Here is a 13,179-nt window from a genome sequence, read left to right as displayed (position 1 = left end):
GGAATGCTGCTGGGCATTACATAAATATGGGTTGACTATATTTCTTTAGTGTCAGATATATAATGTGAGCCTTTAATATGTGATGTACTTGTGTGCAGTGGCTCTCCTGTGTGTTTTGATATCTTGAATTATGATCTGTTGGATAGATACACCCTTAGTGAAAGGGTTCCTCTTGATTTATAAATTCTATTTTTAATATTTTATTTACCAGTGTTAAATGAGTATGTTGTGTCTATGCAGGATTAGGATTTGTGCTTTTTATATTAACAATTTATCTTATTGGCATTGTGCTGAAGGCAAACTTCTATACTTACTTATTATTTTGTTTTATGTGTTTTACTCATCAGGCTTCCTGATACATAATCCCCATACACTCTATTTGTCTTTGTGCTACATACTTTAATGCAAACACATTTTGAATATCATTCACTGTAAGTGTATTAGGTAATCAGAAAAATAAATATAAACAAAAACTGCATTGGTCCAAGAGCATATATATATATTATGAAGGTCTAGCTGAAGTTCCCCATAACTCTCTCATGTGGTTTTCTTCTCTGTTATGTGACATATCTGGTCTCCACTGCTCAGGCCCAGACTGGCCAAAGGGCATACAGGGCAAATGCCCGGTGGGCTGGGCTCTTATGTGGGCCTTGCTGCTATATAGAGGCCCACCCTATGTTAATATGGGTAACATTAGGAAAGCTGGTACAGTATGCCTATTTTGTAAAGCAGAAAATCCATTTTCTGTCTTGCTATTAAGCAGGGGTGCTGCAGGATGAAAGTTCCAATCTATTATGGCTACCTAGCTCACAGAAGTCTAACTGATGTGGGCTGCTCCGCCTTTAAATGCATGGGCCTATTTTTGTTCCCAGTTCAGTCTTGCCACTACTGCAACAAATAACCTCACAACGCTCATCTCACCAAACACATTAGCTCAATGTATACTTGTCAGGAATACATGTCTCAGAATTATCTAACCCAAGACCTCTTCACTGCCTGTAAACTGCTTCAGACATAAAAAGGATTTGATAAGACAAACTGTACAGAGTTCAAGCTTACAAATGAATCAATTAAAACCAATAAAAAAAAGAAAGAAACCTGAGAACTTCTAAAACAATATGTTTGTTTATTGGCTTTCTTGTTTTAATAAATTATTTAATTATATTTTAAAATAGTGGCTGAAATATTTGCTTCACCTTTTATTTATAAACACTGAGGATGATTTCTACAGGAGAACCATCACTTTTGTTCCAAACTTTGCTAAAATTGTTTCCCTCTTGACAATTGCAAAACATATGTTTTATATACAGGGAGTGCAGAATTATTAGGCAAATGAGTATTTTGACCACATCATCCTCTTTATGCATGTTGTCTTACTCCAAGTTGTATAGGCTCGAAAGCCTACTACCAATTAAGCATATTAGGTGATGTGCATCTCTGTAATGAGAAGGGTGTGGTCTAATGACATCAACACCCTATATGAGGTGTGCATAATTATTAGGCAACTTCCTTTCCTTTGGCAAAATGGGTCAAAAGAAGGACTTGACAGGCTCAGAAAAGTCAAAAATAGTGAGATATCTTGCAGAGGGATGCAGCACTCTTAAAATTGCAAAGCTTCTGAAGCGTGATCATCGAACAATCAAGCGTTTCATTCAAAATAGTCAACAGGGTCGCAAGAAGCGTGTGGAAAAACCAAGGCGCAAAATAACTGCCCATGAACTGAGAAAAGTCAAGCGTGCAGCTGCCAAGATGCCACTTGCCACCAGTTTGGCCATATTTCAGAGCTGCAACATCACTGGAGTGCCCAAAAGCACAAGGTGTGCAATACTCAGAGACATGGCCAAGGTAAGAAAGGCTGAAAGACGACCACCACTGAACAAGACACACAAGCTGAAACGTCAAGACTGGGCCAAGAAATATCTCAAGACTGATTTTTCTAAGGTTTTATGGACTGATGAAATGAGAGTGAGTCTTGATGGGCCAGATGGATGGGCCCGTGGCTGGATTGGTAAAGGGCAGAGAGCTCCAGTCCGACTCAGACGCCAGCAAGGTGGAGGTGAAGTACTGGTTTGGGCTGGTATCATCAAAGATGAGCTTGTGGGGCCTTTTCGGGTTGAGGATGGAGTCAAGCTCAACTCCCAGTCCTACTGCCAGTTTCTGGAAGACACCTTCTTCAAGCAGTGGTACAGGAAGAAGTCTGCATCCTTCAAGAAAAACATGATTTTCATGCAGGACAATGCTCCATCACACGCGTCCAAGTACTCCACAGCGTGGCTGGCAAGAAAGGGTATAAAAGAAGAAAATCTAATGACATGGCCTCCTTGTTCACCTGATCTGAACCCCATTGAGAACCTGTGGTCCATCATCAAATGTGAGATTTACAAGGAGGGAAAACAGTACACCTCTCTGAACAGTGTCTGGGAGGCTGTGGTTGCTGCTGCACGCAATGTTGATGGTGAACAGATCAAAACACTGACAGAATCCATGGATGGCAGGCTTTTGAGTGTCCTTGCAAAGAAAGGTGGCTATATTGGTCACTGATTTGTTTTTGTTTTGTTTTTGAATGTCAGAAATGTATATTTGTGAATGTTGAGATGTTATATTGGTTTCACTGGTAAAAATAAATAATTGAAATGGGTATATATTTGTTTTTTGTTAAGTTGCCTAATAATTATGCACAGTAATAGTCACCTGCACACACAGATATCCCCAAAATTACCAAAAACTAAAAACAAACTAAAAACTACTTCCAAAAATATTCAGCTTTGATATTAATGAGTTTTTTGGGTTCATTGAGAACATGGTTGTTGTTCAATAATGAATCCTCAAAAATACAACTTGCCTAATAATTCTGCACTCCCTGTATGACAGGAAGCATTTTTTTGAGCTGACACTACACATATCATCATTTACAAGAGCTAATAACCAATATTTTAATTCTGCTCACTCTTATTTCTACTCTTATTTTTGTTAGATCATGGAGTGTTTGGTAGCACACTCTATAAGGCAATTTTTTTTGCTATAGTTAAATCTAGGCACCTATGTTTGTCAGTTTATCAGCATGTTAAAATTACTTTGGTCTCTAAGGGTTAAAACGTTGGGAACAAATCTGTGGGCACCACCCCTTATCATGTTCTTTTAATATATTTTTTTTTTCTCATCCATTGAACAAAAAATATTTCATAAACATATTGGGCCAGATTACAAGTGGAGTGCTAAATATCGCTTTCGTAAAAGTGATTTTTGCGTTCCACTGAGTAAAGCCAGAGCATGCTAATGTGCGCTGGTTGACAGCAATTCAAATACGAGTTCACGTTCACATTGCTGGGAAGCATTGCGCTCACGAGAGCATGCTTCCACAGTCTCCAATGGGAGCCTTGTTTTGATGCTGTCATTCACGGGGGTAAGTTGCGCAGTTATGGCAGTCAATTGTAAATATATATGTATATGTTTATATTATACAGGCACGTACACGCATTAGGGAACATTTAAACAATATTGACAAGGAAAGAGACGTTTCAGATTTAGTGCATCACTTTATATATGAACACAATAAGTCAGTAAATAGTTTTAAATGGCAAATAATAGAAACAATCCCCCCTAAACCTAGAGGAGGTGATAGAATGCAACGAGTTCTCTACAGAGAGGCATTCTGGATCTTCACACTCCAGACCAGACGTCCCAAAGGATTTAATATAGCAGGAGACATCATTAACTTCTGGAAGTAGGGTACAGTGACACATAAAGTGGCAGTAAAGGATAGTGAATAGTTGGGATTAACACATGTATTTATGTATGGAAAACGAGTAATGTCATTCTAAGGTCTATATATAATGGTGTTGAATAACGTTTAGACTTAGTTACTGATATCATGTTGCTTCTGAACAAATAACAATCTCATAACTAATTGTTAATATAGTGATGTAGAACCAAATTTAATTTAAGTTATTATTGTGGCAAGGTTTTAAATATTTTGCCCTTTAAACCATTCCAGGGCGAGCTCATTTACATGAAGAAAGCAGTCATTGATTAATGAGCACTATAGTCTAAAGTGCTTATATATATATATGTTTGCATATATATATATTTATGTTATGAACACCACTATGTTTAAAATACTTTGTCATCTGAGCTATCGTGGAGAGTGCCCATTTGCCAGTAGTAACTCTAACATTTGAGAATTATATGTTCATCTGTTTGATGAACTTCACAAGAAAAAGAGTACTGCTATTCAATTAGGTTTATATGTATTTTTTGGAGTAAGTTTATCTATATATATAATATAAAACAGAAATTAGGTATAACATATTCAAATGAAGGGAAGTGTCCTCCAATCAGTCTGTAGATAACACTAATTGATTAATTGCGCTTTGACCCCAGCTGTTTTTCCTTAGCTATTACCATAAAGGGTTTATAAGGCATAACACAGGCTACACTTTAAGGTCTATGATTAAGGCTACATTTTACAGCCGAAACGCGTAAGACCGACTGGTAGCCGAAGGTCACAGCGCATTTACCTAGCTCATTATTATTTTTACCCCACTCATTTAAATGTACTTTTTTGGTTCTTATTATGTTGGAATTTAACGAGTCTACGTTTTCAATAAACTCACCCTTGGTTTGAAGCCCGAGTTCGCTGGATTTCTTTTTTTGTCTGGAAGTATATGTTTATATTATATTTAGTGATGTTGCAAACCTAAAATTTTGCGCTCGCGAGCGGCGGACGCGAACTTCCACAACTGTTTGCGAACGAGCGAACCGCCATAGACTTCAATAGGCAGGCAAATTTTAAAACCCACAGGGACTCTTTCTGGCCACAAAAGTGATGGAAAAGTTGTTTCAAGGGAACTAACACCTGGACTGTGGCATGCCAGAGGGGGATCCATGACAAAACTCCCATGGAAAATTACATAGTTGATGCAGAGTCTGGTTTTAATCCATAAAGGGCATAAATCACCTAACATTCCTAAATTGTTTGGAATAACGTGCTTTAAAACATCAGGTATGTACACTACTGTTACACCAGATATGAGTTGCACTGGGGTGACACTGTGCCCTGGCAGGCAGGCATTTAAACGCACACGTGTGAAGGAAACTGACTGCTATTATTTAACACAGTCAAAAAAGTGTTGTTTTTTTTAAATCTACACTACTGTTACACCACATATGAGTTGCACTGGGGTGACACTGTGCCCTGGCAGGCAGGCACTTAAACGCACACGTGTGAAGGAAACTGACTGCTATTATTTAACACAGTCAAAAAAGTGTGGTTTCTTTTAAATCTATACTACTGTTACACCAGATATGAGTGGTGGCACTGGACAAGTGGGCACAGTATATGCTGTGAGCCTGACAAACACGCTGGCAGGCAGGCAACTGCAATTAGATTACACAGGAAAAAAAAAAAAAAAAAAGCAGCCCTAAAAAGGGCTTTTTGGGGTGCTGTCCTTACAGCAGAGATCAGATGAGTCCTTCAGGACTGTAGTGGACACTGAATACACTAGCCTAGCTATAGATTTCCGTACTAAATCAGCAGCAGCTACACTGTCCCTCCTCTCACTAAGAATGCAGCTTCCGAATGAATCTAAAATGGATGCTGTCCAGGAGGTAGTAGGGTCTGGGAGGGAGGGTCTGCTGCTGATTGGCTGGAATGTGCCTGCTGACTGTGAGGTACAGGGTCAAAGTATTACTCAATGATGACGAATAGGGGGCGGATCGAACATCGCATATGTTCGCCCGCCGCGGCGAACGCGAACATTCTATGTTCGCCAGGAACTATTCGCCGGCGAACAATTCGTGACATCAATAATAATATTATATATATATATATATATATATATATATATATATATATATATATATATATATATATATATATATATATATATACAGTATATACACATACATATTAAAACATAACTATATATGTATATAAGTATATACATATATATTTACTTGGAACACACAGTTCCCATAGACTGCAATATAAAGGCACTATACACCCCACAAAACCGCCAACTTTAACGCTCAAAATCTGCCTGGTGCAGTTATTTTATTAAACAATAAAAATGCTACAATTTTTATGTTTTAATAAAATACACACCACTGTATTTTGGGGTCATTTCAAGAACATTTATAAAATTAACCAGAGATCTGATCTCTGGTTAATTTTATAAGCACTAATTGCTATCATGGTAGCAATAACCAGCCACTTGTATTAGCTGATTGTTTGTTGCGCATTGCACACGTACAATAAATTAGCGCTCCACTTGTAATCTAGCCCATAATGAGTTGGCAGAGGAATTTAACAGCCTTTAAGCATATATATTCATAAAGGGAAAAACATTCCAAATTCAAAGAGTAAATTCAACTTCATTTAAAAGAAAATAGTTTTTATGCTTTGCTGATTCATACTTTTATACATAGTTGTGAAGAAGAAAAAAAGTCTGCCTAAATGCAGAGGAAATGTGCTGTGGTATATAAAGTCACATGCGGACCACCATTTTTAGGTAGCAACCAGGAGACATCTGTAACTACTCTGTAACTAAGCTGATATGTTTGTGTGTATTAAAACACTTGAATCACAGTTGCATTTTTACTTTTTGTTTTACTACATTGTTTTGTATGTGATAGTGTAAAAACATCCTTGCATTGTTTTGTTAAAGTGATCTCAGTAACCGGTCAAGCGCATAAAACTAAAACAATAGTCAATCAAAATTTTTATGTTTGCATCTCAGTTTTTTTTTAAAAAAAGGGTAAAATGTTAAAAACCCAATTTTTAATAAGATCTGATCATTAAATCACATAAATATTCCAATCCCTGTTTTATTACTATATGCTTAGTCCTTAGGCATAGTGTGTATCCTCAAACAGTTATTCATAAGTTAGTTAGAACTGAGAGCCAAAACTCACATTTTTTTTTCCACCAAAAAGCCTTTAGGCTTCACAATTATACATACACCACAGCACTTCTGTACTTTTTGTATGTATCTCTCCTTATCTCATAGATTTTTCTTCATGTGAGTAATAAATACTTTTTAGACTGAAGCTCTGTCCACACAACTGGAAAGTACCCATAGCATAAATGTGCCAAGTTTGCTCTTTTTCCAAGGGTACATTACAAGCAAGTAGCATCTATGAAATGCTAGGCATCTGATTAACAAACAAAAAAAAAAATCTGTTTTCAGTGAAATTGTGTTCTTCAAAACTAGTATAGTTATTGATGTAATGCCATTTCATATGTAGCCCTTTTATGTAAGATGGTATTTGTCATAATTCTATTTATGTTATGTTGTTATTTGTTATCTTGACACATAGTCTAACGGATGACCAAAACATTGATTGATACGATAAATCATCTATTTAAAGCTATTCATGGTAAATAAGATGCAATGGTTTGTTATTAACAGTAGCACATTGCATTGAGTAGTGTGAGAATAAATAGAACTACAGTATAGAAGCACATTTTTATTTTAACAAAGATGACATCTATTTCACTCTTAGTTGTTTTTCTCATACATTTTTATTCATGATTTTCTAGGAATATAATATGATATAATAGTCAATATAATATGATATAATAGGCAACATAATATGATATAATAGGTAATGAAACTGTTAATAACATTGAAAATAAGTAATATGTCCCTGTAGCAGTACTGTATACATACAAATACATCTTTAATTAATGTATTGCCTTTATCATGTTAGACATATAAAACAAATTATTTAAACATATCTAACTGAATGGACCCACAGATTATGTTAAAAATCCAACTGATTGTTACTGTTGTTAGACATGATAAAACGTTTAAAATTACTCCTCTAATTAACACTCACCTAGATTACGAGTTTTGTGGTAACAGGGGTGCGGTGCTAACGCACAGTTTTTTCTTACAGCTCACCACAGACAGCGCTGGTATTACGGGTCTTTAGAAACCCGGCGTTAGCTGCAAAAAAGTGAGCGTAGTGCAAAATTTAGCTCCACATCTCACCTCAATACCAGCGCTGCTTACGGTAGCGGTAAGCTGGAAAAACGTGTGCACGATTTCCCCATATGAATCAATGGGGCTGATTCGGCTGAAAAATGTCTAACACCTGCAAAAAAGCAGCGTTCAGCTCCTAACGCAGCCCCATTGATTTCTATGGGGAAAGACTTTTTATGTCTACACCTAACACCCTAACATGAACCCCGAGTCTAAACACCCCTAATCTTACACTTATTAACCCCTAATCTGCCGTCCCCAACATCGCCGCAACCTACATTATATTGTTAACCCCTAATCTGCCGCTCCGGACACCGCCGCAACCTTCATTATACCCCCATATCTATGATCCCCTAATCTGTCGCCCCCAACATCGCCGTCACCTACATTATAGTTATTAACCCCTATTCTGCCGCCCCCAATGTTGTCGCAACCTACCTACAATTATTAACCCAAAATCTGCTGCCCCAACGTCGCCGCCACTATAATAAAGTTATTAACCCCTAAACCTACGTCTAACCCTAACCCTAACACCCCCCTAACTAAAATATAATTTAAATAAATCTAAATAAAATTACTACAATTAACTAAATTATTCCTATTTAAAACTAAATACTTACCTATAAAATAAACCCTAAGATAACTACAATATAACTAATAGTTACATTCTAGCTAGCTTAGGATTTATTTTTATTTTTCAGGCAACTTTGTATTTATTTTAACTAGGTAGAATAGTTATTAAATAGTTATTAACTATTTAATAACTTCCTAGTTAAAATAAATACAAATATACCTGTAAAATAAATCCTAACCTAAGTTACAATTACACCTAACACTACACTATCATTAAATAAATTACCTAAATTAACTACAATTAATTACAATAAAATAAAATAAACTAAATTACGAAAAAAAAACACTAAATTACAGAAAAAAATAAAATAATTACAATGTTTAAAAACTAATTACACCTAATCTAATCCCCCTAATAAAATAAAAAGCCCCCCAAAATAATAAAAATCCCTACCCTATACTAAATTACAAATAGCCCTTAAAATGGCTTTTTGCTGGGCATTGCCCCCAAAGTAATCAGCTCTATTACCTGTAAAAAAAAGACAATACCCCCCCAACATTACAACCCACCACCCACACACCCAACCCTACTCTAAAACCCACCCAATTCCCCCTTAATAAAACCTAACACTACCCCCTTGAAGATCACCCTACCTTGAGATGTCTTCACCCAACTGGGCAGAAGTGGTCCTCCAGACGGTCCGAAGTCTTCATCCTATCCGGGCAGAAGAAGTCCTCCAGATGGGCAGAAGTCTTCATCCGGGCAGCATCTTCTATCTTCATCCATCTGGAGCGGAGTGGGTCCATCTTCAAGACATCCGACGGAGCATCCTCTTCTTCCGACGACTAACACTAAATGACGGTACCTTTAAGTGACGTCATCCAAGATGATGCCCCTTCTATTCCGATTGGCTGATAGAATTCTATCAGCCAATCGGAATTAAGGTAGAAAAAAATCTTATTGGCTGATGCAACCAGCCAATAGGATTGAACTTCAATCCTATTGGCTGATAGCATCAGCCAATTGGACTTTTTCTACCTTAATTCCGATTGGCTGATAGAATTCTATCAGCCAATTGGAATTGAAGGGACGCTATCTTGGAGGATGTCATTTAAAGGACCCGTCATTGTTCCAGTCACGGTTGAACGAAGAGGATGCCTTGAAGATGGACCCGCTCCGTATGGATGAAGATAGAAGAAGCCGTCTGGATGAAGACTTCTGCCCATCTGGAGGACTTCTTCTGCCCGAATAGGATGAAGACTTCGGACTGTCTGGAGGACCCCTTCTGCCCGGTTGGGTGAAGACGTCTCAAGGTAGGGTAATCTTCAAGGGGGTAGTGTTAGGTTTTATTAAGGAGGGATTGGGTTGGTTTTAGAGTAGGATTGGGTGTGTGGGTGGTGGGTTGTAATGTTGGGGGGTATTGTTTTTTTTTTACAGGTAATAGAGCTGATTACTTTGGGGCAATGCCCCGCAAAAAGCCCTTTTAAGGGCTATTTGTAATTTAGTATAGGGTAGGAATTTTTATTATTTTGGGGGGCTTTTTTATTTTATTAGGGGGATTAGATTAGGTGTAATTAGTTTTTAAAAATTGTAATTATTATTTTTTTTTGTAATTTAGTGGGGTTTTTTTCCGTAATTTAGTTTATTTAATTTAATTGTAATTAATTGTAGTTAATTTAGGTAATTTATTTAATGATAGTGTAGTGTTAGGTGTAATTGTAACTTAGGTAAGCATTTATTTTACAGGTATATTTGTATTTATTTTAACTAGGAAGTTATTATATAGTTAATAACTATTTAATAACTATTATACCTAGTAACTATTAGTTATATTGTAGCTATCTTAGGGTTTATTTTATTGGTAAGTATTTAGTTTTAAATAGGAATAATTTAGTTAATTGTAGTAATTTTATTTAGATTATTTTAAATTATATTTAAGTTAGGGGGTGTTAGGTTTAGGGTTAGACTTAGGGTTTAGGGGGTAATACATTTAATATAGTTGCAGCGATGTTAGGGACGGCAGATTAGGGGTTAATAGAATTTAACTAATGTTTGCGAGGCGGGAGTGCCGAGGTTTAGGGGTTAATATATTTATTGAAGTGGCGGCGATGTCTGGTCGGCAGATTAGGGGTTAAAAAATGTATTTAAGTGTTTGCGATGTGGGGGGGGGGCTTGGTTTAGGGGTTAATAGGTAGTTTATGGGTGTTAGTGTACTTTTTATCACTTTAGTTAAGAGTTTTATGTTACGGCGTTAGCCCATAAAACTCTTAACTACTGACTTTTAAATGCGGTAGGAGTCTTGACAGGAGAGGGTGTACCACTCACTTTTTCCAAGACTCATAATACCAGCGTTAGGCAAATCCCATTAAAAGATAGGATACGCAATTTACGTAAGTGGATTTGCGGTATGCTTGAGTTGCGGAAGAAAAGTGAGTGGTACACCTGTACCTGCCAGACTCGTAATACCAGTGGACGTTAAAAAGCAGCGTTGGGACCTCTCTATGCTGCTTTTAAGGCTAACGCAAGACTCGTAATCTAGGCGACTGTATTTATGATTGGACATATATTGATATTAGAAAAAAAGAAAGCTAGAGTATTACAGAGTTTATTAAATTAATAGAGACACAAATAATAATAGAGCAATATAATGTTCCAAGTTGTAATGAAAAACAGATAGAATCTTTCTTTGCCGAATGGAGCAGGGTTATTCAGACAATGCCAGTACGGGCACAAAAACAACTGGTCTACCCATTTTGACAATCTATTTTTTTTTCAAATAAACATCCTCAGGTAATTTCCCTATAATATGGGCTAACTTTCCCTATAATATGGGCTAACTAGCTTGATGTAACAAATATTGCTTTTTTTTCTCTCCTTCTCCCCTTACTCTCCCCTCACAACCCCCTTCACTCCTTTGAGTGTAATCATTGAACTAACATTTGTATTAGTTTTAATGTATTATAGTACAATTGCTCAAATTTAATCAACATTTCATTGTGATTATGTATTGTCAAGTCTGTGATATGCAATGTTTATTTAGAGTATATTAGTTTAACTGTAATATTAAAGGGTTATGAATTATAAGGGTATTAGACTAATGTAATGTGTCCACCGGGACCACTTAAGTTTACACACATGTTAACAAACCTCCTGGGACGGAGGGTTGGAAGGAAATTTGTTTTATATATATGTACAAAAGTTGCAAGGTGTGTGCACTCTCACCGAAAGAACAGCTGTCAGGATGCTCTTAGCATAACAATTCCAGAAAGAGAATAAAGCACTTGCTTGTCTTCAGTCAACAAACAAACCAATTTATTGTGATGTGACATTTCGGGGTAAAAAAGCCCCTTCCTCTGACAAACAAACAGTGAACAAGTGAGACTTATATAGCTCTGTTAGGCCCTCCTATAGCAATTTTAAGGGCTATTGGTAGTTTAGTTTAGGCTAGGGTTTTCTTTATTTTTTTTGGGGGGGGGCTTTTTTTATTTTGATAGGGCTATTAGATTAGGTGTAATTAGTTTAAATATCTGTAATTTGTTTTTTATTAATTGATTGGCTGATTAATTAGATTAATATTAATTAGATTTATTTTAATAAAATTTAGTTAGGGGTGTTAGAGTTAGATAGGGTTATTATACTTAATATATATATATATATATATATAATAACTATATTAACTATATTAACCCTAATATAATTAGGGTTAATATAGTTAATATAGGTGGCGACGGTGTAGGGGTTAATGTATTTAATATAGGTGGCGGCGGTGTAGGGGGATTAGATTAGGGGGTAATACATTTATTATAGGTGGCGGCGGTGTAGGGGATTTAGATTAGATGCAAAAGAGCTGATTACTTTGTGACAAAGCCCCGCAAAAAGCCCTTTTAAGGGCTGGTAAAAGAGCTGATTACTTTAGGGCAATGGCCCGCAAAAAGCCCTTTTAAGGGCTGGCAATAGAGCTGTTTACTTTTGGGGAATGCCACGCAAAAAGCCCTTTTCAGGGCTATTTGTAGGGTTAGACTTAGGTTTAGTGGTAGGGATAGTTTAGTATTTTAGGGGTTAATAAATTTAATATAGGTGGCGGCGGTATAGGGGGATTAGATTAGGGGTTAATAATTTAATATAGGTGGCGGCGGTATAGTGGGATTAGATTAGTGGTTAATAATTTTAATATAGCTGGCGGCGGGGTAGGAGCTCACATTAGGGGGTAGTTAATGTAGATAGCTTCGGTGTAAGGGGCTCACATTAGGGGGTAGATAATGTAGATTGCGGCGGTGTAAGGGGCTCACATTAGGGGGTAGTTAATGTAGATGGCGGCGGTGTAAGGGGCTCACATTAGGGGGTAGATAATGTAGATGGCGGCGGTGTAAGGGGCTCACATTAGGGAGTAGATAATGTAGATGGCAGCAGTGTAGGGGCTTACATTAGGGGGTTATACATTTAATGTAGGTGGAGGCGGGGTCCGGGAGCGGTGGTTTAGGGGTTAAATACTTTATTAGGGATTGTGGCGGGGGATCACGGTTGACAGGTAGATAGACATTGCGCATGCGTTAGGTGTTTATATATAGGTTTTATTTTGCAGGTAGTTTAGGGAGTTACGGGGCTCCAATAGACAGCATA

The 13,179-nt window shown here is 37.0% G+C and overlaps 1 protein-coding gene across 1 annotated transcript in view; it reads left to right on the top strand.

The window, feature by feature from the left end:
- The window catches only part of LOC128661585 (cadherin-10-like), a 543,762-nt gene that overhangs the window by 505,362 nt on the left and 25,221 nt on the right, over positions 1–13,179 (top strand). The gene's annotated exons all lie outside the window — the stretch shown is intronic.

Source organism: Bombina bombina, chromosome 5, assembly GCF_027579735.1.
Source record: "Bombina bombina isolate aBomBom1 chromosome 5, aBomBom1.pri, whole genome shotgun sequence".
Taxonomy (NCBI): Eukaryota; Metazoa; Chordata; class Amphibia; order Anura; family Bombinatoridae; genus Bombina; species Bombina bombina.
This window is presented reverse-complemented; position numbering and strand designations above follow the sequence as displayed.